General features: G+C 41.0%; 1 pseudogene; it reads right to left on the minus strand.

Moving 5' to 3' along the window:
- Window positions 1-1717: 1717 nt before the first annotated feature.
- LOC121300463 overlaps window positions 1718-25851 on the minus strand; it is a 35552-nt pseudogene continuing 11418 nt past the window's right edge.

Below are 25851 nucleotides of genomic sequence, written 5' to 3' on the forward strand. Positions count from 1 at the left end.
CGCTCAGCATTTAATAATTGAGTAGACAGAAAATAAAAGGTTGTAAAGACAGACAAAACACAGGACACGGCACTAGCAGCCAAAACAAAGAAACAAACAAAACAAAAAAAATCAGAGTGAGCTGCTGTTACAATTAATCCCAGTCCAGTTCTCCACTCACTGAACACAACCCTGAGTGAGTGAAAACATGCTGCTTTTATGCAGCTTTACCGAGTTTCAATTTCTATTCAATCATTCAATTGAAGTCTCGGTATAACTGCAAGTGAATTAATAAGTGCAATTCCCTGTGCTCACTTATTACTACATTTTACCTGCACGTGAAGTGCTGTGCAATACTTGTGCCTAAATACAAACGTGCTAACAGCTCCCAGAACTACTCCTTCAGCCAGGGCAATTCCAGCAGCGGAAAAGCTGCTGGGGTTGGTGTTCTCCAGACCTTCCCCCCCTTCACAGCCGGCAGCTCCTTCTGGGGGGACTCCAGCCCCCAGAACTCCTGCAGCAGAATTACTGCAGGGGAAGGTGGTCTCCTGACCTCTCCCCCCTTCATAGCTGGCAGCTCCCTCTGGTGGGGTTATGGCCACACTGACCCCTACGGTCAAGCAGAGCTGACGGCGACCCCTGGCGAAGCAGTTCTGGCGACCCCAGACGATGCCAGGCGGGCATCCTTGGGCGATGATGTGCAGGGAGTCAGGACAAGCTGGGGTGCGGGTTTTGGCCCTCTTCTCGGCCACTGCGGCTGGGCGGTTCTCGTGTTTCCATAACAGCCTATGCAAGGGCTGCTGAGGACCGCCAGCATCCAGTCCTGGTCCTTCTGGTGAAGGAAGAGGCAGCTCCTGCTCCTCTCCCCTTGCTGGTGATGGAGGCAGAGGCAGCTCCAGCTCCTCTCTCGTGATGGTGGGGTAAGTGATACCAGCAGGCATTCATCCTCTGCTGGTGGAAAGGGACCCAGCAGGCATTCACCCTCTGCTGGTGCAAAGGGATCCAGCAGGCATTCACCCTCTGCTGGTGAACGGGGACCCAGCAGGCACTCACCCTCTGCTGGTGGATGGGGACCCAGCAGGCACTCACCCTCTGCCGGTGGAGGTGGCGGAGGCAGAGGCAGCTCCTACTGCTCTGTTCCTGGCGGTGGAAGCGATGGAGGTGGGAGCAGCGTGTAGTCTCCTGGCAACGGAGGTGGGAGCAACGTGTAGTCTACCCTTGTTACAGGGGACTGGTGTGGGTCTCCCTCACTTGCAGGGGACTGGTGAGGCTCTCCCTCACTTGCAGGGAACTGGTGCGGCTCTCCTGCTGGAGACAGCAGCGTTGGCTCCTCTCCCTCTGGCGCTGGAGACAGCGGCGGAGCTTCTCCTGATGAGACCAGAGATGGTGGGACCCCTCCCATATCTGCAGCCAGGTAGTTGAGCACCATGGCTGCGATGTCTCGGAGGGACACTGGGTGGTGTTGCTGTTCCCAGGTTTCCCAACGCTCTCCATCTCGGGCCCATAGCAGGTTAATCACCTTCGGGAGATCTGTTTTCAGGCCCCCTTCAGGATCCGTCACCAGTCTCAGATCTCCCTTGATGGTGGGCCTTTAGCAAGCAAAGCTTCTCCCACCGACGCTGGAGACGGAACCAGCAGGCACTCTCCCTCTGCTGGTGGAGACTCGGGCTGTGGATGCTCCGACTCCCCCTTTGCGGGCTGTGGACGCACTGACTCCTCCCTCTTGGGCTGTGGACGTTTAGCCTCCTTCCACACAGGCTGTGGAGGTGAAACCAGAAGAAACAGCATTCTTCCTCTGCTGGTGGATATAAGAACAGCTGCCTCCCGGGCTTCGGACTCCCGCGGTCCCCCCTTCTGGGCACTGGACGCTCATTGTTAAGCTGGCATAGGGGCATCTTGACCAGTCATGTACCCCTTCTTCACATCCCCCACACCAGCTCGGTGGCACTTCGGAGCAGTCCCTCCAGCGGTGATCCTCCTTTCCGCACCAGGTGCACCAGGGGAACAGGTTCTCCGGCTCCACTGGCCGCTGTGGCTGTTGCTGCTTGGGTGGTAGCAGCAGCAGTCTACCACCCCCTGCTGGTTGTAGAGGCGACCCCTGCTCCTCCCTCTCCTGATGGACAGGGCAGCGGGTCACGTAGTACTCACCTCCACAGATGACGCTGTCCGAGGGGCTACCAGGGACAGTTGTTACTGGAATGCTCCGGCCCAGCACAGCAGTAACACCTGAGCTGCTGCTGTTTTTTTTTTTTTTCTTCTTTTTAATCCAGGAGAAATATCCCTATGCAGTACCTGCTCTGACCTGAGTCCAGGAGGCGCTGTTGTTCCAGTCTGACACCATAAGAACATAAGAAAGTTTACAAACGAGAGGAGGCCATTCGGCCCATCTTGCTCATTTGGTTGTTAGTAGCTTATTGATCCCAGAATCTCATCAAGCAGATTCTTGAAGGATCCCAGGGTGTCAGCTGCAACAACATTACTGGGGAGTTGATTCCAGACCCTCACAATTCTCTGTGTAAAAAAGTGCCTCCTATTTTCTGTTCTGAATGCCCCTTTGTCTAATCTCCATTTGTGACCCCTGGTCCTTGTTTCTTTTTTCAGGCTGAAAAAGTCCCTTGGGTCGACACTGTCAATACCTTTTAGAATTTTGAATGCTTGAATTAGGTCGCCACGTAGTCTACTTTGTTCAAGACTGAACAGATTCAATTCTTTTAGCCTGTCTGCATATGACATGCCTTTTAAGCCCGGAATAATTCTGGTCGCTCTTCTTTGCACTCTTTCTAGAGCAGCAATATCTTTTTTATAGCGAGGTGACCAGAACTGAACACAATATTCAAGATGAGGTCTTACTAGTGCATTGTACAGTTTTAACATTACTTCCCTTGATTTAAATTCAACACTTTTCACAATGTATCCGAGCATCTTGTTAGCCTTTTTTATAGCTTCCCCACATTGCCTAGATGAAGACATTTCTGAGTCAACAAAAACTCCTAGGTCTTTTTCATAGATTCCTTCTCCAATTTCAATATCTCCCATATGATATTTATAATGTACATTTTTATTTCCTGCGTGCAGTACCTTACACTTTTCTCTATTAAATGTCATTTGCCATGTGTCTGCCCAGTTCTGAATCTTGTCTAGATCATTTTGAATGACCTTTGCTGCTGCAAGAGTGTTTGCCACTCCTCCTACTTTTGTGTCGTCTGCAAATTTAACAAGTTTGCTTACTATACCAGAATCTAAATCATTAATGTAGATTAGGAATAGCAGAGGACCTAATACTGATCCCTGTGGTACACCACTGGTTACCACACTCCATTCTGAGGTTTTTCCTCTAATCAGTACTTTCTGTTTTCTACATGTTAACCACTCCCTAATCCATGTACATGTGTTTCCTTGAATCCCAACTGCGTTCAGTTTGAGAATTAATCTTTTGTGCGGGACTTTGTCAAAAGCTTTCTGGAAATCTAAATAAACCATGTCATATGCTTTGCAATTATCCATTATCGATGTTGCATCCTCAAAAAAATCAAGCAAGTTAGTTAGACACGATCTCCCTTTCCTAAAACCATGTTGACTGTCTCCCAGGACCCTGTTACCATATAGGTAATTTTCCATTTTGGATCTTATTATAGTTTCCATAAGTTTGCATATAATAGAAGTCAGGCTTACTGGTCTGTAGTTACCTGGTTCAGTTTTGTTTCCCTTTTTGTGGATCGGTATTACGTTTGCAATTTTCCAGTCTGTCGGTACCACCCCTGTGTCAAGAGACTGCTGCATGATCTTGGTTAGCGGTTTGTAAATTACTTCTTTCATTTCTTTGAGTACTACTGGGAGGATCTCATCCGGCCCAAGGGATTTGTTTATTTTAAGAGCTCCTAGTCCCTTTAACACTTCTGCCTCAGTTATGCTAAAGTTATTTAAAACTGGATAGGAACTGGATGACATGTGGGGCATGTTGTCAGTATCTTCCTTTGTAAAAACTTGTGAAAAGTAATCATTTAATATATTTGCTATTTTTTTTTCTTCATCTACGATTTTGCCATTTGTATCTCTTAAACATTTAATCTCCTCTTTGAATGTTCTCTTGCTGTTGTAATATTGGAAAAACATTTTGGAATTGGTTTTAGCTCCCTTAGCAATGTTCATTTCTATTTCTCTCTTGGCCTTTCTAACTTCCTTTTTGACTTGCGTTTGCAGTTCCGTGTACTCTTTCTGCGTACTTTCTTTTTGGTCCTTTTTTAATGCTCTGTAAAGTGCCTTTTTTCGCTGAATATTTTTTTTTTAATTGATCTATTAAACCATTTTGGCAATTTAGTTTTACATTTAGATTTGTCTACTTTAGGGATATAATTGTTTTGCGCCTCTAGTACTACATTTTTGAAGAACAACCATCCTTCTTCTGTGGGTGTTTTCTCTATTTTACTCCAATCTACTTCTGTTAGTCTCTGTTTCATACCTTCATAGTTTGCTTTTCTAAAATTGTAAACCTTAGCTTTAGTCATTACTTTTGGGGTTTTAAAAAACACTTCAAATGAGACCATGTTGTGGTCTGAGTTTGCCAGTGGTTCTCTGACCTCTGTTTTAGTTATTCTATCTTCATTATTTGAAAAGACTAAATCAAGGCATGCCTCCCCTCTAGTCGGTGCCTTGACAAATTGTGTTAGGAAGCAGTCATTTGTCATTTCCACCATTTCTATTTCATCCTTCGTGCTACCCACCGGGTTTTCCCATTTTATTTGGGGGAAGTTGAAATCCCCCATTAGTATGGCTTCTCCTTTGCTACACGCATTTCTAATGTCATTGTATAACAGATTATTGTGCTCACCATCTGAATCTGGCAGTCTATAGCATGCTCCTATTATTATGCCCTTTGAATTTTTGTCCGTTATTCTGACCCATATTGATTCGGTTTTATTTTCTTTGTCCAGGTTTAACACCTGGGCTTCAAGACTGTTTCTTATGTATAGCGCTACCCCTCCTCCTCTTCTGTCCTGCCTGTCTTTCCTATACAGTGTATACCCACAAATATTATATTCGTCCCCATCACTCTCAGACAACCACGTTTCTGTAACACCTATCACATCATAGTTACCTGTTAGTGCAGTAGCTTCAAGTTCTAGAATTTTGTTTCTGATACTTCTAGCATTTAGATAAATACATTTAATGGTTGTCTTACCTGAGTTGTTGTTCTTGTTTTGATGCGGTCTCCCTTCTGTTTTTTTGTTGATTTCTCCCCCCTTCCTTTCTAGTTTAAATGCTTCTGAACCTGCTCGAGGATCTTTTCTCCGAGTAGACTGGTTCCCTTGTTATTTAAATGCAGTCCATCCCGTCTATACAGATAGTCCTCGTTGTAGAATGTGGTCCAATGATCAAGATAGGTGAAGCCTTCCCGTGTGCACCACATCTTCAGCCATGCGTTTTGATTAATTATTTCCAGCTGTCCATATGGTCCTTTGCAAGGTGCCGGTAGTATACCAGAAAATACCACAGTTTTGGTTTTCTCTTTTAATTTCCTTCCTAGCTCTCTGAATTTGTTTTGCAGGGATTTTGGTCTGTCTCTTCCAATGTTGTTTGTACCGATGTGGACGACTACTACCGGGTCGTCTCCTGTTCGTTCTAGGAGCCTGTCCACATTCTCAGTGATGTGCTTGACCAAGGCTCCCGGAAGGTAGCACACTGTTGTAGTAAGGGGGTCCAAACTGCGATTTGAACTTGCTGTGTTTCTCAATATGGAGTCCCCAACAATCATGACCTCCCTTCTTTTTGCTGTCTGGTCACCACTGTTAATGGGGTCCTGGATGTTGTTCCTTTCATTCTCTTGTTGTTGGTTCTGCTCATCAAAATTCTGAAGTGACTCAAATCTGTTGGTTGTTTTGATTTCTGGTGGTTGTGTTTGACGAAGTTTCTTTTTTGACCTGCTTCTGCCTACCTGAACCCAGCTGTTCTGACCTTCTATCTCCCTGGTGGCTTTCAGTCTGTTAGGGGTGATGCAGACTTCCATGAATTGTGGGTGTGCCAGTTTCTCAAGATCCTGTTGCTGTCTCACTTCTTCCAGCTCCATTTCTAGCATACTTACTAGTTTATGCAAATCCTGGATCGCGCGGCACTTTACACACACATGGTTTAGCTCTGCTGGGTTTTCTCGGATTTCCCACATCAAGCAGGTGTCACAGATTACTGGCTTGAAGACCATGTTGAGGGTTTTTTTTTTTTTTTTTTGAAGTTTAGTTTCTTCTGCAGCCGTCAGCCTGCTTTCTTACTGCTTCTAAACTGCTCTGTACTTTTCCACGCCTGTACTTCTCCCACTCACTGTCGCTGGGAAGACTGCCTCGTTTAACTGCGTTGTTCTGCTGTGCTGTTGGCTCCTCCCCTGGCCCGTGTCTCAGAACGGCGCTGAATTTGAATCAGCTGCTCCTGGTTTCAGCTTGTTTGTTATCAGAAAAACACAAGCGGCTGTTTGACTTTGAGCTGCTGCTGTGTTTCCCCAATGTCCTCTGTTTTCTGATTAAAGCAATTAAAGATGCAATTTCTCCTTTCTGCTTCTAAACTGCTCTGTACTTTTCCACGCCTGTACTTTTCCCACTCGCTGTCGCTTCCACTCGCTGTCGCTGGGAAGACGGCTTGAAACAAAAAGTAGGACTCACTTTATCCATTACTGTGTTGTATCAAATGAAAGCCTTTATTTGTGACAAAATGACCACTGAAAACACAACCTGGGAACGTAACCGTAACCCACCGTTACACACTCTGCTGTTTTAACATGAACGCTCTAATGCTTTAGCATCGGTACCAAACTGGCTTTTTTTTTTTTTTAAAGTTCAGAATAGTAAATAGTTTTTTTCAAGGAATATAATATTAATAATTGTCGACTTTAATGCTGCTCCACTACATCTTGTGGCATTAACTGACTGACTGGCTTAACACTTATTTACTTACCTATAAATGTATTATTTATTTTTTTTTTTTTTTAAATCACCCTGAGAAAAAGGAGAGTCACCCTCACATTATAACACACCAACTCTGCATTCATTTTCTCCACCTCAATTTAGAATTGCAAATTGTATTATTAATCCTGGAGGCTGAAACATGCATCCTCTGAAACATGTTCCTGCCAAGCTGTCATTTTTTGCATTGCAGATCCACAGTGAAGCCATCAGACCTATAGTGCTGGAAGACAACACAGATCTAAATGGCTCCACTGCAGACCCACAGGTGCACTCTTGGCCACACAGGTTGCTGGTGTATGGTGAACCATGGATTGTCCTGCCGACCTAAGCCCTCCCTACCCAGATGGCGCTCTGCCAATTCTTGCCTCCTCCCCTCCGAACCCTTGGTCACAGTAGGCAATGACATAGCCTGGATTTGAACCTGTGATCTCTGGGCTATAGGGCTATTGTTGCACTCCACAAGGAGCGCCTTTACTGCATGCACCACTCGGGAGTCCTTCCACCTCCTTGAAAAAAAGGTAGTCCCATTACTTTTTGCAACACTTTCATTACAGTTGCATGCAACAAAGGCCCTGTCGACACTACCAATCCCCAGAACTGTACTAGAAACCGTTCTAATTAATCCAGCTCAAAGCGTCCACGCTGAAGTACCGTTTCATGTTTAGTCGGGCTTAATGCATCCACACATTATTAAAATAGTTTGATTACAGTTCCTAGCAGAACAACAAAGAGTGGAAATTAATAGATAGTTTCCCACCATGCACTGTATTGTAGTTATAATACTATGTTATGCCCCATATTAATAGAGGTCTATATTGCTAAAAAAAAAAAAAAAAAAAAAAAAAAAAAAAATTGAAAACACACCCACAAGTAGGGCTTGAAATGAAAAGTAAATATGAACACACACCCACAAGTAGGGCTTGAAGTTTTCTGGTTTTATTTTTAATCAGGTGACATCCCTTTAAACAAATTTAGCTGATTCTGTTTCATAATTAAACCAATTAAAACAATTAAAGCTGTAAATTATAAAACAATCTTTTTTTTTACCTTCATATCTTACCCCGGCCTAGTTCTGATCCCCTGAATTTTATTTCAAACAGAGCTGACAATTGTTCATCCCTATTGCTACATTTGACTCGCATTTTATTTTTGCAGTCTCCTGATTTAACGTTGTGCTTTTGTTATTGTCCCCGCTTATTTAACAGATGTTCTGACAGATTTTTAAATTTTTTTTTAATTTTTAAAAGCATAGTGCAGAGTGCACACTGATAGCAAGTCTTTCAGGCACCAGTATTTCACCAAACATGCCAGAAGGCGTTCTGGGATATCGGATACCCTAAATTACTTCATTGGACCAATTTAGCTTCTAATAAGCACTTAATTGGTCCAATTAAGTAATTTAGGGTAGAGTTGGAACAAAAACCAGGAGGGACACCAGCCCTCCAGGACCAGGATAGGACACCCTGGTTTAAAGGTATAGCGTGGACAGGGCCAAAGCCTGAAACTTGTAGCTTGCATCTTGCATGTCACTTTCTACAAAAAAAGGATCCCTTTCTACATTTTTCTAGTAACATGTAGACTAGTGTGCCCTCAGCGTTAGACAGACAAGACTTACAAATCATGTCAGATTCCAGTATAGACAGACTCCAGATTGTAGAGGGGATCACACCATTCATTTCAATAGGGATTGTATTGAGGATCACACCATTCATTTCAGTAGTGATTGTAGAGGGGATCACACCATTCATTTCAATAATGATTATAGAGGGGATCACACCATTCATTTCAATAGCGATTTGGTCGAGATCCAGGAATCTGGCAGTTCTACAGAATGCCGGTATGTAGAGGGTCTGGATTAGACAGGTTTTACTCTACAGATATTTTTTCCATTTCACATAGGGATTTATGAGGGCCCGCTGATCTGATCATTGGTGTCAAAGGTACAATAAGAAATGTATGTGTTTAATTTCTGTTTTGTACATTCAAATTCAGATAAAGAAACGGTGGCAGCTTCCTCTGTGTTAGACTGGCAATATTAATGGAAATGTGAACTAGAAATTACAATTAACAACTTATTATTGAATCGTTGCAGAATGTGACCAGGTTCCTATGGATGGGGTTTAGCATGGCCTGAATTCTTAGCTCAGTCTTGACCATTTTAGTTGCACATTTTAACAAGGTAATGAGATACACGGTTGGGTGCATGACAGTGCAACATTTCCTCAGATACGCTACTGGGGGCTTTAGCTACTCTGTATTAACTGGGAATTAATGAGTTTAGAAGCTTTAGAGGTCATCTCTGTCCAGCTATGAAATGCTTATAACAGGTTCTTAGCAGCTTTAAGAAACTGCATGTGTTCTTAATAGAAGTACAGTTGTGTTTGTTTTTTATTGCTGAGGAATACAGTTTGGATACAGGGTTCAAAGCGTCTTTTTGTCTTGCTGTTTACGTCTCATCCAAAAGATGGAGCACAAGAACATTCAGTGATTAGGTCAGAGTCACACACAGTGAGTCAGTGGCTGAGCTGGGATTGAACTGGGACCCTTCTGGTAAGAAGCCCCTTTCTCTAACCACAAGCCTACATATGATCTAGCCTGTTGCATATATCTTTGGGAGGCAACTAGAACTGAAGAGCAGCACCTGAACTCAGGTGATAGCACCCTGACACAGATATACAAAAAGTAAGAAAATGTGTTCTTTGCAGATTACGCATTATAGTTAATAAGATGATGTGCTAGATTTTAGGATTTAAAACACTAGTTGGAAGTAACATGATGACAGTTCAGACCTTCTAAATGATTCTTAGAGAGTCCCTCTGCTGCTTGTGCTCCCTGGGGTCAATTGCATCATAAGAACATAAGAACATAAGAAAGTTTACAAACGAGAGGAGGCCATTCGGCCCATCTTGCACTTATTGATCCCAAAATCTACATATGATCTAGAATGCCTGTTGCATGATAAAGTCCCTTGGGTCGACACTGTCAATACCTTTTAGAATTTTGCAACTAGAACTGAAGAGCAGCACTGGTCGCTTCTTTGCACTCAGGTGATAAATTCAACACTTTTCACAATGTATCCGAGTATCAGCCTTTTTTATACAACAAAGTGAAGAATTTCTGAGTCAACAAAAACTCCTAGGTCTTTTTCATAGATTCTTCTCCAATTTCAATATCTCCCATATGATATTTATAATGTACATTTTTATTTCCTGCGTGCAGTACCTTACACTTTTCTCTATTAAATGTCATTTGCCATGTGTCTGCCCAGTTCTGAATCTTGTCTAGATCATTTTGAATGACCTTTGCTGCTGCAACAGTGTTTGCCACTCCTCCTACTTTTGTGTCGTCTGCAAATTTAACAAGTTTGCTTACTATACCAGAATCTAAATCATTAATGTAGATTAGGAATAGCAGAGGACCTAATACTGATCCCTGTGGTACACCGCTGGTTACCACACTCCATTCTGAGGTTTTTCCTCTAATCAGTACTTTCTGTTTTCTACAAGTTAACCACTCCCTAATCCATGTACATGTGTTTCCCTGAATCCCAACTGCGTTCAGTTTGAGAATTAATCTTTTGTGCGGGACTTTGTCAAAAGCTTTCTGGAAATCTAAATAAACCATGTCATATGCTTTGCAATTATCCATTATCGATGTTGCATCCTCAAAAAAATCAAGCAAGTTAGTTAGGCACGATCTCCCTTTCCTAAAACCATGTTGACTGTCTCCCAGTACCCTGTTACCATATAGGTAATTTTCCATTTTGGCTCTTATTATAGTTTCCATAAGTTTGCATATAATAGAAGTCAGGCTTACTGGTCTGTAGTTACCTGGTTCAGTTTTGTTTCCCTAACTGTATCATCATGATTCTCTGGGTTCAGCAAAGATCTCTGAAAAGTGGCTTGCAGATTCTAACGTGGACCTGCTGACATTCTAATTCCTACTGATTAACCAACCCATTGAATAGCCACTAAGTGGAGCACACACTCTATTTGAATCTGGATCACTTTAAGAACAAGCTGTGAAAACAAATTTGGGAGAATGAAGTAACTGTCCACATGCGCTGCCAAATGTTTCCATTGCTATTACTTTCAAACTGTATGCAGCCACCATAAGGAATGACGGCACACTGAGCAAGGTGTATTGGGGTGCTACTTCAAATTCTCAGCACCTGATTTCATGTTTACAAGATAAATACAATATAAATATACTTTAAACTCTAGAAGACGATTGAATTTTCGAAGATGATATTTATGGCTCTTATGAACAAATTGTTTACATTGTGTACAGATTTAGACAGTGAGATTTTCAGACAGAGTATTGGCATTCAATGAGAATGGCTTGCTTTGTCAGATTTACTCGTAACACTGGCAGCTACAATGTGTTTCTGTAACACTGCCCATACACTACTGCTGTTCAGAGAGCAGAGCTCTACACTCACTCACTCAATAAACACAACTTGGTTGCAGCTCTTGGATCCCGGTACTTTTGAAGAGCTGACCCTTCAAAAGTCTGGTTTATTTATTATTGTGCTTTTTATATAAAATGGAAAATCAAAGGTGGGTTTAGCTGTGTGTGATTGGAAAATCAAAGGTGGCATTAGATGTGTGAGATCTGAGAAATGATGTGAAAGCTTCATTTGAAAAAGTACATTTTTAAGTATTTTTGTTGTGTGAGGGCTTCTGTCTTTGTATCTTTGCATTACCATTTGTAAATGAAATGTAATAAAAGCTCGATTCTTTTCATCATACTGGTTGTTTTTTGTTTGCTTATACACACTGCTAATAATATACAGGTGTAGTCAAAAGTTTACATATCCCAATGGAAATGTATAATGTATATAAATGAAGAATTTTAGAACAAATCTTTTGTAGCAAAAGTTTTGCTTTTGTGGGTGAGGAAAAAAAATTACAAGTTACAAGAAATAGATGTCTACAATTATTTATTTAAGCAATTATTTTATTTATTTATTTATTTATTTATTTATTGCAAAACTCCAAAAATGCTAATTCAAAAGTATTCATACCCTTTGATATTATATATATTATATTTGTTATTATAGTATTGTCTACTGGATTGGACAGGTTTTACTGTAATTGCAATAAGAATCATTCCCAATGGTTGCAAATATCATATAAAGGCGATTTGAAGAGCCAGTTTGAAGCTAGTTATTCTCTAAATGACTGGGCCTGTTCAGTCTATTTCACACTAAATGATCAATTAATAACCATTTCATCTATCATCAATTAATAACTAATCTGAAAAAAAGTATTATGTTTATTGAACATTGAACAGGAAACTGTCATATAGCATTGTACAACAAAATATATTTTCAATTACAGTATAAGAAACAAACATTTCATTACATAATCTCATACAAACAGTTCTGTGAACAGGATAGAAATGGTAACAAATTAACCAGCAGCAATGTATTAACATGTTTAGTTTGAATTGTTTTATAACTGCCAAAAACAGACAAGTGAGTTGTTTAAAAATGCAATTTTAAAGGATTGTCAGCCTCCCTCTGTCTGTACAATCTTCAGTCCTGGAATTAGACCTGTTGAGTTCTGTATGTGTCAAAATCTTCAGGGAGGGTGTCTAAAAAAAGAAAACATAACCTGTGAAACTAGCTGCAGTCACCTGCGCTGCTCAGTTGCCTCTTTCCCAGGTTCCGATCCCTCCGATGGTTCCTGGTACCACAACACCAATGATTGCACATGAGCGGATGCGCTTAGCATGGTGGACGATGATGTCATTGACTCTGGCTTTGCTATGCCATTTCTCCCCGGAGTATATACATTTTACAGGGTGCCATAAGACCACAAGGACTTCCTTTTTAAACAGCTCGAGCTGAATTTCATCCTGGTTACATCAGCTGCGCGTGCCAGGATGCGTTACGGTCTCATAGGAAACAAAACAATTTTGAAAAACAAATCATAGAATATACACTCCAATGCATTCCATGCATCCATCTTCATCATCCTCAATAATATGCATTATATGCTGAAAACTACGGTAACTATGGCACTAGGAATCTCATTGCCATGCACTTTGACTGGGATTCCAAATCCTGTATAAATCGATGCTGTACAATTTGGATAAGGAGTCCATGAACAGCATAGCTGAAAGAAATGGCAAATTATTCTCTTGGAGTAAAAGCAACACTTAAATACCCTTTATTAAAAAACAAGAAAACAAAGAAAGCAATTAAGTGGTTTCCATTCTCTAGCTGATTAAATTGCCAACAAAAAAAGATCTGCCCTTAGTGATTTACAGTTCTTAGATCCACCGCTGTTGAGATGAAGCAAATAAACACCACAACATATTTCACAGGGTTGCACTTGGTACAATATTAAATCTTTCTTTTATTAACACTTGATGGAAAATCACAGGAAATGAAACCGGTGTCATCATATCTGACACTGTCCTATGGTTGGACACCAGTATGATGGAGTGTCAAAAGGATCTTGCCTAGTTATCCTTTTGTTCTAACTTGTTGCTTTATATAACATATATATTAGGTAAGATTTACTGCAGTAATTTTGTTTGCACCATGCACCTTCTCGTACATTTCTAAACTTAATTTCCAGTTCCTGTGCTAACTTTATGTACTATTGTGCAATGATAGGGGTGATAGTAAAGAGAAGGGTTCACATTTTCTATTGATTAAATGGGTATGGGGTCCTCAGTCAGAGTGCTTTAAGTTACAGGGGGCCACAAGCCAAGAAAGTTGGAGACCATTGATTTATAATGCCAGTTTTAGTCCATTCTGCTCCCTCCTGGTCTACCTTGAGCTGAATCCCAGGATCAGCCACTGCCCTGAAAGAGTTAGCCTGCCAGTAGATCTGCTCCACCTGCATCCACATCACCACGTAGAAACTGGAGCTGTCCTGGTATCCAAAATAAATCTGACGTAGTCGTCATCCGTGATTGTGTTCACTTGAAACATCCCTTTAAAATCCACCAAGTTGAAGGCACTGTAGCCTGCGAGTGACAAATCTCTGTGTCTGCTTAGCAATGCCGTGCTGCTCGCAGGCTTGTTCTTCTGCTTAGCAATGCCGTGCTGCTCTCAGGCTTGTTCTTCTGCTTAGCAATGCCGTGCTGCTCGCAGGCTTGTTCTTCTGCTTAGCAATGCCGTGCTGCTCGCAGGCTTGTTCTTCTGCTTAGCAATGCCGTGCTGCTCGCAGGCTTGTTCTTCTGCTTAGCAATGCCGTGCTGCTCGCAGGCTTGTTCTTCTGCTTAGCAATGCCGTGCTGTTCGCAGGCTTGTTCTTTGGATTTGAATTAATGCAAGATTCCAAAATCAAATCTGGTAAAGTTGCATTTATCACTCTGTAGCATTTAAAAGGAAAAAAGGTTAGACTGCTTACCAGCAGCTATTCCAGGGTCACTGTTCATGGTCTGAACAATTTCTCTACCCTGTAAAATTGAAAAAACTTACTTAGGAAAAGTGCTGTCATATCATTCGAGCACCCTACACAATAATACTACAGCGTATCGAGGACTACACAATTATACTACTGTCTCTGTACACAAATCTACTGAAAGCATTTTATTAGGACTGTCCAGTTTCCCCTTTAAGTGTTCTAAGTCAGCAGGTATAAATTCAATTAGAGAGAAAAATTATGTCTTTCCCATCATTTGCATTCTAAGTGTAAATCGGTGATAAAAACTGTCTCTGGTAGTGTGAATGGATATAAATGATCTAATACCTTTCAGAACCTAATCTTAAAACCAATCCTATTTTATGTGCAACTCTTTCTCCTACCTTAGATTAGGGTTTAACTCACTGGTTTTATTTTATGAATATACAGGAAGAGTTAACTACAATATTCAAGGAACGCAAGGAAATGTTTATCTATGTAATACAATCTAACAATAGTGAGTAAGTGTGAGTTTGTTTGAATCTTCAGAATAGAGTTTGTGATGGCCTAGATGCAGACAAAACATTATTGAAACATTCTGCATAACTTGTGTGAAATGCTTCAGGCCTAGTGTGTTACCTGATTGAGGACCACCCAGTTTGGATCAATCTGGATGTCTCCTTCAGGGTCAAGGATCACTGTCTGATATGCTCGGAAGTGTCACTGTGACCTCAGCGTTCTCCAGACACACATCAATAGTGTCTATAACTGTGTCATTGTCAAAGTCATACTCACATATATTACCAACCCCGTCTCCTGCATCAAAGAAGAGTAACACAATGTCACACCAATGTCTCGCTGCAATGTCTCAAAAACAAGGCACATGTATAGAGTTCTTCATTTTAATGATTTTTGAGAAAAGCACAAAAAGAAATCCCTCATGTTTTGGAGTAAACCTTGTTTGCATGCTCAGTCTGACCAGACTCCAGCTGCCTGTTCAAGGAAATGATTCCCACATGCTCTCTATATATTCTGCATGCAAACCAGCTGCAAGCTGCACCTGGCCTGATGGTTTAACAGTTTCTGCCATTTCTAACACACCTTAAAAGTTGAAATGATTTTGCTTCCACACTCTCTTATAACAATTACAGACTTTTCAAAACTTGGTAAGTATAGATTTTGTATTTTAACTTGCATTTGTTTTTTTGCTCAGCTAAGTGTTGCTCAAATAAACAAGCAAAACATCTACTCTTTATGGACTTCTGTGTGGTTACGTTTTGGTCTTTTATCAACAAACTAGGGTGCTACTTTATTAAACAACAGGGTGGAGTCAATTGATGGCAGACGGACACAGTCAGGTCAGTGTATTCAGCTGATAAAAATACTATTGAAATCATCAGGATCGCTAGTGTATTTCTGTCTGTAAGAATATGTAAAATGGTAAGGAGGCTCCTGCAATGTAAAGAGATGTAAAGCACAATCCTTCACTGTTATGTCAGTGGAATCAAGCCCATGGATTGTTACCAGCGGAATCCTCCTGCCTGGGATTCGGAATGAGTCTGCAGTTGTCAGGTCTGGGAGGAAGCTCGTCTGGAATTCTGTCTCCATCATCATACTCATCTCCCAGCCCGTTCTGGCCCATGTCCGGCTGGGAGCTGTTGATGACAGTGGGGCTATTATCCCGAGAGTCCTGGTGCCGTCCCCATCACTGAGGAACCAGGGACACACAATGCAGTGCTTAAAAAGTCACCTTCCCTGAGGAACCAGGGACACACAATGCAGTGCTTAAGAGTAAAGCAGGTATATGTTTGGAAGGTTTGTTACCTGTCCTTATTAGTGTCACATGAGTCTCCAACAAGATCACTGTCTACGTCCATCTTTCAAAACATATGAGAAAGGAATAGTTTCTCACACAGTTAAGAACATAAGAAAGTTTACAAACTAGAGGAGGCCATTTGGCCCATCTTGCTCATTTGGTTGTTAGTAGCTTATTGATCCCAGAATCTCATCAAGCAGCTTCTTGAAGGATCCCAGGGTGTCAGCTTCAACAACATTACTGGGGAGTTGGTTCCAGACTCCCTCAATTCTCTGTGTAAAAAAAAAAAAAAGTGCCTCCTATTTTCTGTTCTGAATGCCCCTTTGTCTAATCTCCATTTGTGACCCCTGGTCCTTGTTTCTTTTTTCAGGTCGAACAAGTCCCTTGGGTCGACACTGTCAATACCTTTTAGAATTTTGAATCTTGAATTAGGTCGCCGCATCGTCTTCTTTGTTCAAGACTGAATAGATTCCATTCTTTTAGCCTGTCTGCATATGACATGCCTTTTAAGCCCGGAATAATTCTGGTCGCTCTTCTTTGCACTCTTTCTAGAGCAGCAATATCCTTTTTGTAGCGAGGTGACCAGAACTGAACACAATATTCAAGATGAGGTCTTACTAGTGCATTGTACAGTTTTAACATTACTTCCCTTGATTTAAATTCAACACTTTTCACAATGTATCCGAGCATCTTGTTAGCCTTTTTTTATAGTTTCCCCACATTGTCTAGATGAAGACATTTCTGAGTCAACAAAACTCCTAGGTATTTTTCATAGAGTCCTTCTTTAACTTCAGCATCTCCCATATGATATTTATAATGCACATTTTTATTTCCTGCGTGCAGTACCTTACACTTTTCTCTATTAAATGTCATTTAAGAACATAAGAACATAAGAAAGTTTACAAACGAGAGGAGGCCATTCGGCCCATCTTGCTCGTTTGGTTGTTAGTAGCTTATTGATCCCAAAATCTCATCAAGCAGCTTCTTGAAGGATCCCAGGGTGTCAGCTTCAACAACATTACTGGGGAGTTGATTCCAGACCCTCACAATTCTCTGTGTAAAAAAGTGTCTCCTATTTTCTGTTCTGAATGCCCCTTTTTCTAAACTCCATTTGTGACCCCTGGTCCTTGTTTCTTTTTTCAGGCTGAAAAAGTCCCTTGCGTCGACACTGTCAATACCTTTTAGAATTTTGAATGCTTGAATTAGGTCGCCACGTAGTCTTCTTTGTTCAAGACTGAACAGATTCAATTCTTTTAGCCTGTCTGCATATGACATGCCTTTTAAGCCCGGAATAATTCTGGTCGCTCTTCTTTGCACTCTTTCTAGAGCAGCAATATTTTTTTTATAACGAGGTGACCAGAACTGAACACAATATTCAAGATGAGGTCTTACTAGTGCATTGTACAGTTTTAACATTACTTCCCTTGATTTAAATTCAACACTTTTCACAATGTATCCGAGCATCTTGTTAGCCTTTTTTATAGCTTCCCCACATTGTCTAGATCAAGACATTTCTGAGTCAACAAAAACTCCTAGGTCTTTTTCATAGATTCCTTCTCCAATTTCAATATCTCCCATATGATATTTATAATGTACATTTTTATTTCCTGCGTGCAGTACCTTACACTTTTCTCTATTAAATGTCATTTGCCATGTGTCTGCCCAGTTCTGAATCTTGTCTAGATCATTTTGAATGACCTTTGCTGCTGCAACAGTGTTTGCCACTCCTCCTACTTTTGTGTCGTCTGCAAATTTAACAAGTTTGCTTACTATACCAGAATCTAAATCATTAATGTAGATTAGGAATAGCAGAGGACCTAATACTGATCCCTGTGATACACTGCTGGTTACCACACTCCATTCTGAGGTTTTTCCTCTAATCAGTACTTTCTGTTTTCTACATGTTAACCACTCCCTAATCCATGTACATGTGTTTCCTTGAATCCCAACTGCGTTCAGTTTGAGAATTAATCTTTTGTGCGGGACTTTGTCAAAAGCTTTCTGGAAATCTAAATAAACCATGTCATATGCTTTGCAATTATCCATTATCGATGTTGCATCCTCAAAAAAATCAAGCAAGTTAGTTAGGCACGATCTCCCTTTCCTAAAACCATGTTGACTGTCTCCCAGTACCCTGTTACCATATAGGTAATTTTCCATTTTGGATCTTATTATAGTTTCCATAAGTTTGCATATAATAGAAGTCAGGCTTACTGGTCTGTAGTTACCTGGTTCAGTTTTGTTTCCCTTTTTGTGGATCGGTATTACGTTTGCAATTTTCCAGTCTGTCGGTACCACCCCTGTGTCAAGAGACTGCTGCATGATCTTGGTTAGCGGTTTGTAAATTACTTCTTTCATTTCTTTGAGTACTACTGGGAGGATCTCATCCGGCCCAGGGGATTTGTTTGGGACCCAAACATATAAAGCCTCTGTTCAATAACCTCTTAATCAGACCAACATGTTGTAAACTAGATTATTTTTAACAAACCCTCTGATAACTTGGATGAAACATAATGTAATACACTGGGTGCATTTTTGTTTAATAATCAGAATCCTGTGGTAAGTCATTCTCAGTCCCTTCAGCAGTAAGACCCTCCCCTATTAGACTCTTGACCGGCCCTAATAGCAAGTTGCATTTTAAATACAACTCTGGAATTAAAAGCTGTTGTTTCCTCGTCCTGTTCTGCGCTGTAGAGTATATCCCTCAGACCATGTGAACTACACCACAAGAATTATTTCTTTTATCAATAGGACCAAAAAATCCCAAACTGAAGTAAAAAAAAAAGTTGCAAAGAAGCAAAAAGATTTTAATCACATGACAGAGTTTTTAAGTACAGTTGTGTCTGCTGAATGTTTGTGAAGTGCTCAATAATATTTGTGCTATCCTCACAGTGCAGGTGACCACTCCATCTCTCTGAGTGATGCACTGTGTGTTCATGTGGCAGGGGCTGGCCTGTCCGTTCATACAGCCCTGCTTTGCCCGACAGCCGTGTCTTTGGTCTCCGCTATATCCAGATTTGCAGGGGCCGCACCTGAAGGATCCCTGCACAGAACATAGAGACACAAGCAGACAGGTGGGGAATGCTTTATTTGAATTAGACACAATGTAGGATTCAGAACGCCTTCATAAAGTCTACATATAACTACGTGCAGAATCCTTCAGAATCACTCTGAGAACTCACATAACATGCATGTAAGTAGGCTGAAAAAAATAAATCTATTTTGCACTTCCACCAGATACACAGGTCTTAGCAAACATGTTTATTTTAAAACCTGATACCTGGTATTATTTTAGGTTAAAGGAGGTGTAGCAGGCTGGTGAGTGGATAGAGGCCCAGAGACAGTATGCAGTTAAAAAAAATACTAATTTTATTATAAATAACACAAAAATAAAGTGCACAAGGGCAAAATAAAGGGATTTAAAACACAAAAAGCAAAATGTACAAAATAAAGGTTTCCAGGCTGGGCAGTGCCTTCACTGGATTCACAAATCTCAAAAATACACACAAACCAAAAACTACCAACCTACTTCCTCAACTCCCTCCTCCCAAATGAGAAGCAGAGGCCTCCTTTTATGTCAGGTGGCTGGGCGCTGATTGATCGTTAATTAACCTAATCAACCCCAGCCACCTGAACATAAGAAACCCAGGCAGGTAGGGGAAATTAACCCCATCCCTGCCAATTTAAAAAGGGCAGAGCTTTGCTCTGCCACAGGGGGTTTTGATTTTCTCTGTCTGTTTCACAGGAAATATCAATTTCAATATATTTTTATGAAGCACCTTTCATGCCATCCCAGATATGTAATACTAGCACTTCCTGAGTCATTTCACCTCAGCAGTGTATTCTAGGTTATAGCATGTACCTGGCTGATGGCATTTCAGTCAATAGGGGAAGCAGCTGGTTAGTTATTGACAGGTGAAAAGCCAGTGAAGAGGGTTAAGTGCTTGTATGTGAGTTACGGTTACAAATCACAAATGAGAAATCAACAAATCACATTGGAGGGTTTGTGACAATCCCAGTACATCTCATCCTGTGTATAACTGTCACCCCCTGCATAGAACATACAGCATGACATTAAATACACTGCTTCATCTGGCTAATGGTTCCTGGATATACCTTTGTTTTGTGATGTATAGTAAGTTAATGCGTCGAGTGCAGGGTCTTTTATTGTATAAGAGATTCACAAGATGACATCTCTCAGACACCTTACACACAACATACTAACTTAACCTCCTTTTACTAGCACAGAGGGAGAGGCAGCCCTTCAATTGAAATAACAATAATAATAATTCTAATCAGTACATTTTGACCAGGCACTGACCCTAGTGTTTCCCTTTATTACTTGTACCTGTGTGTTGGAACAGATAGAGTTGGCAACACAACCCCCATTGTGACCATTCTCACATTAATTCACATCGCTGCAAACCTGCACAGGAAACAATGTCACACAAGCATTAACATGGCTATTTATGCTTTTTTTATTCACAAATATTTGCATCTTTGACAACCATAAACAAATATAGGTGTTTCCAAAATACATCACTTAGTCATCTCCAAACAAATACACTTCTTGAACCTTTGTTAAGATATGTACCTAATATTGGGTTGGGCAGAGTTTGCCCAGACCACAGCCTTGACACAAAAACGAATCTATGCTTTCGTCTTCCAGCAATGCTCTATTCGCTGGGCTTTGTTAGGAAATGTACTAACCAAATGTAGGACCTCCCAGAGACAGGTGTATTTAACCCAAAATCATGTGAAACACCTTAATTGCACACAGGTGGACTCCATTCAACTAATTATGTGACTTCTAAAGACAATTGGTTGCACCAGAGCTTATGTCATAGCAAAAGGGGTGAATATTTAAGCAATCAAGTATTTTCTGTATTATATTTGTAATTAATTTAGAACAATTTGTAGATTTTATTTTTCACTTTGACATTATGGACTTTTTTGTGTTGATCAGTGGCAAAAACTCCTAATTAAATCTATTTTGATTCTATGTTGTAACACAATAAAATGTGGGAAAAGTCCAAGGGGGGGTGAATACTTTTGAGAGTCACTGTATATACCCAAGTATCTGGTGTGCAACGAGCCAGCACACGGGCTGCGATGAGCCAGCATGTGGGAATGTAACAAGCCTGCATGTTGGAACTGCTGCCACCCTGTGCACTGCAAAAGTTCCAATGATGTGCCTTGTTTTTTAAAGGATTGTAAAGAGCTTTAAACTGCATTCTCTTGGTTAATTTTTATTGTGCCCTGTAGGAATTCAGGAACTACTCTTTAATTTTAGTTGCCACATACATAGATAGCTGTGCCTTTGCAATAAAATAGTAAAACAAATATGAAAATGTACTTTGAAGCTTATTGGAGATAAAACATATTATGCAAATACAAACAGTAACCTGTTTTTATATTTCCATTTTAACCTGAAGAAACATTACATTAAAAATACATTGCCTATAGAAAGTCTACAACCCTTGAACTTTTATACATTTTGTTGAGTTTCATGCATTTATTTTCAACTTATCTACACACCATACTCCACACTGTTAAGGGGAAAAAAACGTTTTATTGAGAAAAAGTTACATGTTAAAAATACAAACCCGAAAGATCATAATTGGATAAGTCTCCGCCTCCCTGAGTTAATACTTGCTGGAAGCACCTCTGGCAGCAATTACAGCTGTGAGTCTGTTGGGATAGGTCTCTACCAACTTTGCACACCTAGATTTGGCAGTATTTGACCATTCTTCTTTACACAACTGTTCAAGCTCTGTCAAGTTCCTTGGGGAGTGTTGATGGACAGCAATCTTCAATTCATGCCACAACTTTTCGATTGGATTTAGGTCAGGGCTCTGACTGGGCCACTCAAGGACATTTACCTTTTTCTTCCTTAGCCACTCCAGTGTAGATTTGGCTGTGTGCTTTGGGTTGTTGTCATGCTGAAAGGTGAACTTCCGTCCCAGTTTCAGCTTTCTTGCAGAGGGGTCTTCCTCAAGGACTTCTCTGAACTTTGCTCCATTCATTTTCCCTTCTATCCTGTCAAGTGCCCCAGTCCCTGCCGATGAGAAACATCCCCATTACATGATGCTGCCACCACCATGCTTCACAGTAGGGATGGTGTTCTTTGGGTGATGCGCTGTTTTGGGTTTGCACCAAACATAGCGCTTTGCATTTAGGCCAAAAAGTTCCATTTTAGTTTCGTCAGACCACAAAACTTTTTGCCACATGGCCTCAAAACCTCCTGAGTGTTTTTTTGTATACTTCAAACAGGATTCAAGGTGGGCTTTCTTGAGTAATGGCTTCCTTCTTGCCACCCTACCATACAGGCCAGATTTGTGGAGTGCTTGGGATATTGTTGTCACATGTACACTTTGACCATTCTTGGCCATAAAAGCCTGTAGCTCTTGCAAAGTTGACATTGGCTTCTTGGTAGCCTCTCTGATCAGTCTCCTTCTTACTCGGTCATCCAGTTTGGAGGGACGGCCTGATCTAGGCAGGGTCTTGGAGGTGCCATACACCTTCCACTTCTTAATAATCATCTTGACTGTACACCAAGGGATATTCAAGGCCTTTGATATTTTGTTATACCCACCCCTGATCTGTGCCTTTCAACAACTTTGTCCTGGAGTTCTTTTGAAAGCACTTTGGTGCTCATGGTTGAGTCTTTGCTTTGAAATGCACTACCCAGCAGAGGAAACCTACAGGAACTGCTGAATTTATCCTGAAATCATGTGAATCACTACAATTTAACACAGGTGGAGGCCACTTAACGTGGTGTGTGATTTTGAAGGCGATTGGTTACACCTGAGCTAATTTAGGATTGCTATTACAAGGGGGGTGGACACTTATCCAACCAAGCTCTTTCAGTTAGGGATGCACATCCAGGATTCGGTTTTGGATTCGGCCCGAATACCTACTTTTTGAGCAGGGTTTGGATTCGTCTGAATCCGAATCCTACATCTATACATCCATTTTAATACATCCCTCCAATGTGTGCAGTTCTTTTTTAAATAAAAGACACTAATCCTGTATCGAATGTAACCGTTGTGCAGTACTAATAACAAGAACACGTTTTATAAACTCTGGCGCTGCTCTCAACTCCCTTACTGGTGGTGCGGTGGGGTTACATCCCCAAAAGTAATGACTAAAGCTAAGGTTTACAATTTTAGAAAAGCAAACTATGAAGGTATGAAAACGGAGACTAACAGAAGTAGATTGGAGTACGTGGCGACCTAATTCAAGCATTTAAAATTCTAAAAGGTATTGACAGTGTCGACCCAAGGGACTTTTTCAGCCTGAAAAAAGAAACAAGGACCAGGGGTCACAAATGCAGATTAGACAAAGGAGCATTCAGAATAGAAAATAGGAGGCACTTTTTTACAGAGAATTGTGAGGGTCTGGAATCAACTCCCCAGTAATGTTGTTGAAGCTGACACCCTGGGATCCTTCAAGAAGCTGATTTTGGGATCAATAAGCTATTAACAACCAAACGAGCAAGATGGGCCGAATGGCCTCCTCTCGTTTGTAAACTTTCTTATGTTCTTATGTTCTTATGTGCACTCACTAAAGACTATTTGCTGACAGTTTTGAATGATTTCATTGTACAATACATAATATACTCTGAATATTAGCTAATAAATAAATAAATAAATAAATAAAACAAACAGCGGTTCTGGTATTTTAAATTGTGACTAACATTAACTACCAGTGTTTTTATTTTATTTTAAATAGTACACATCGTGTAGCAAATATCAATTTATATATTATATATATATATATTATAGATATATATATATATATATATATAATAATAGCCTATATATATATATTAAATCTTAAATGCAAGGGCAGTCGTTCACTCCAACCCCCGGGTCTGTGACCGACATACAAAACAGTTTTAAACCGTTCTTTATGGTCACAATCGTAGCATGCACTTCTGCTGTCAGACGTCGTCGGCGTTTTTACAAAAAAAAAAAAAGTATTACCGTTCTTAAAGTAGTACTGTAGTTTGTAATAGAAGTACTAATGTTCTCTTCAGTGCATCACAAGGACGACTGAATCAGACAATCGCGGGAGATTTGCCTAAACACATTTTAAACAGGTGCTATTCAGAGACTCAGATTCTGAACGCACCATCAAAACTGGTATGTAGGGAATCGGACCCTGTTATATTTGTTCCTAGTGCTTATTCAATGGAAAGACAGAAAACAGATCGCTTCATTGGTGCCCAGCCATCGAAATTACAGCGATCTGGCTCTATATAAGCATTTTCATTAAAAAGAAAAAATGGTAAATGTTCTAAAAGTACTGGAACGTTTTTCCAGAGCGACGATGATGCTTTCCTTTCTTATAACGATAAACAGTTCTGTATCTTGACATCTCAAGGGGGGAGGGGGCGGGGGCTAGCGGTAAATTGTGTAAGTTTCAAACTGAAATCTTATTCAGGGATATATTTCCATTCGGTAATAAAACATACTATTAACTAAAATGTTCAAAACAGACTTTCTATAGGAACTGTGTATACATTTGGCTATTGCAGTTCATAGTAAAATCCGTAATAAAACAGACTGCTTTATTTCCACCCCTGTGGTAATGGTAGACACTCTACCTCATCAATATCAGTGCAGTGTGTTCCGTTTCCCAGCATGCCATTGGGACAGGCAGCACACTTAATCCCTGCAATCGTCTCCACGCACGGCACGCCGGGGTGGCACGGACTCGGCACACAGGTCTGTTGGGGGGCGGGCTTTGGGGGTGGTTGACCCAGTAATTCCGAATCCCTGCAGGAAACAAATGTCAGAAACAGTGGGAGCATTTTTTCCGTTTTCCAGGTGACAGAACCCCACCTGACCTCGCTTTATAACCCAGGTAACGGGACCCCACCTGGACCTCACTTTATAACCTAGGTAACGGGACCCCACCTGACCTTGCTTTATAACCCAGGTAACGGGACCCCACCTGGACCTCACTTTATAACCCAGGTGAGGGGACCCCCCTCTCACAGTGACCACCGGCCCTCATCCCCAAACCACCGCCACCAGGACCCCCCCACCCCGGTATCTCCCCACATTTATAACCCCCGTCCCCAACGTTCAAAACTATAGATCCCACACCACCTGGACCTCACTTTAAAACCCAGTTCACGGGACCCCACCTGGACCTCACTTTAAAACGGGGTGCATCTTTTTGCGAAGCCGAGAAGCCACTGCTCAGAAGTTATATAGCAATAGGCTTTGAAAAGAAGAATTAAGTAACAATGCATCTTCCAGCAGAGCAGAAGTTCAGTAACACCACGTACGATCTGGGATGAGGTAGAGGAAGGCCACAAAAACCAAAAAACCTTTGGCAGACCGTACATTCATTTTAGTGGGCTACAACATAATGCATAACTGAAAAATATTTGCTACAATGAATGCAACACGTCAACATACAATTAACCATGTATTAACAGGGTACAACTATACATGTCACTTACAGCAAATAAACTTTGCAGATGAGTAAGCGATAAATAATTTATCATAACAAAAATTTAAATAATGAAAAAAAAAACATCTTTGTAAATGTTTTTTTCTCATGTTGTGTTGAGACATGTTTAAATGGAAGCCCTTACAAGGACTCCTCGGAACTAAACGATCACACTGATGTGACTGGCAGCAAAGAACTGGGCAGACACATGGCAAATGACATTTAATAGAGAAAAGGGTAAGGTACTGCACGCAGGCAATAAAAATGTGCATTAT

This window comes from Polyodon spathula, chromosome 26, assembly GCF_017654505.1.
Source record: "Polyodon spathula isolate WHYD16114869_AA chromosome 26, ASM1765450v1, whole genome shotgun sequence".
NCBI classification, from domain to species: domain Eukaryota; kingdom Metazoa; phylum Chordata; class Actinopteri; order Acipenseriformes; family Polyodontidae; genus Polyodon; species Polyodon spathula.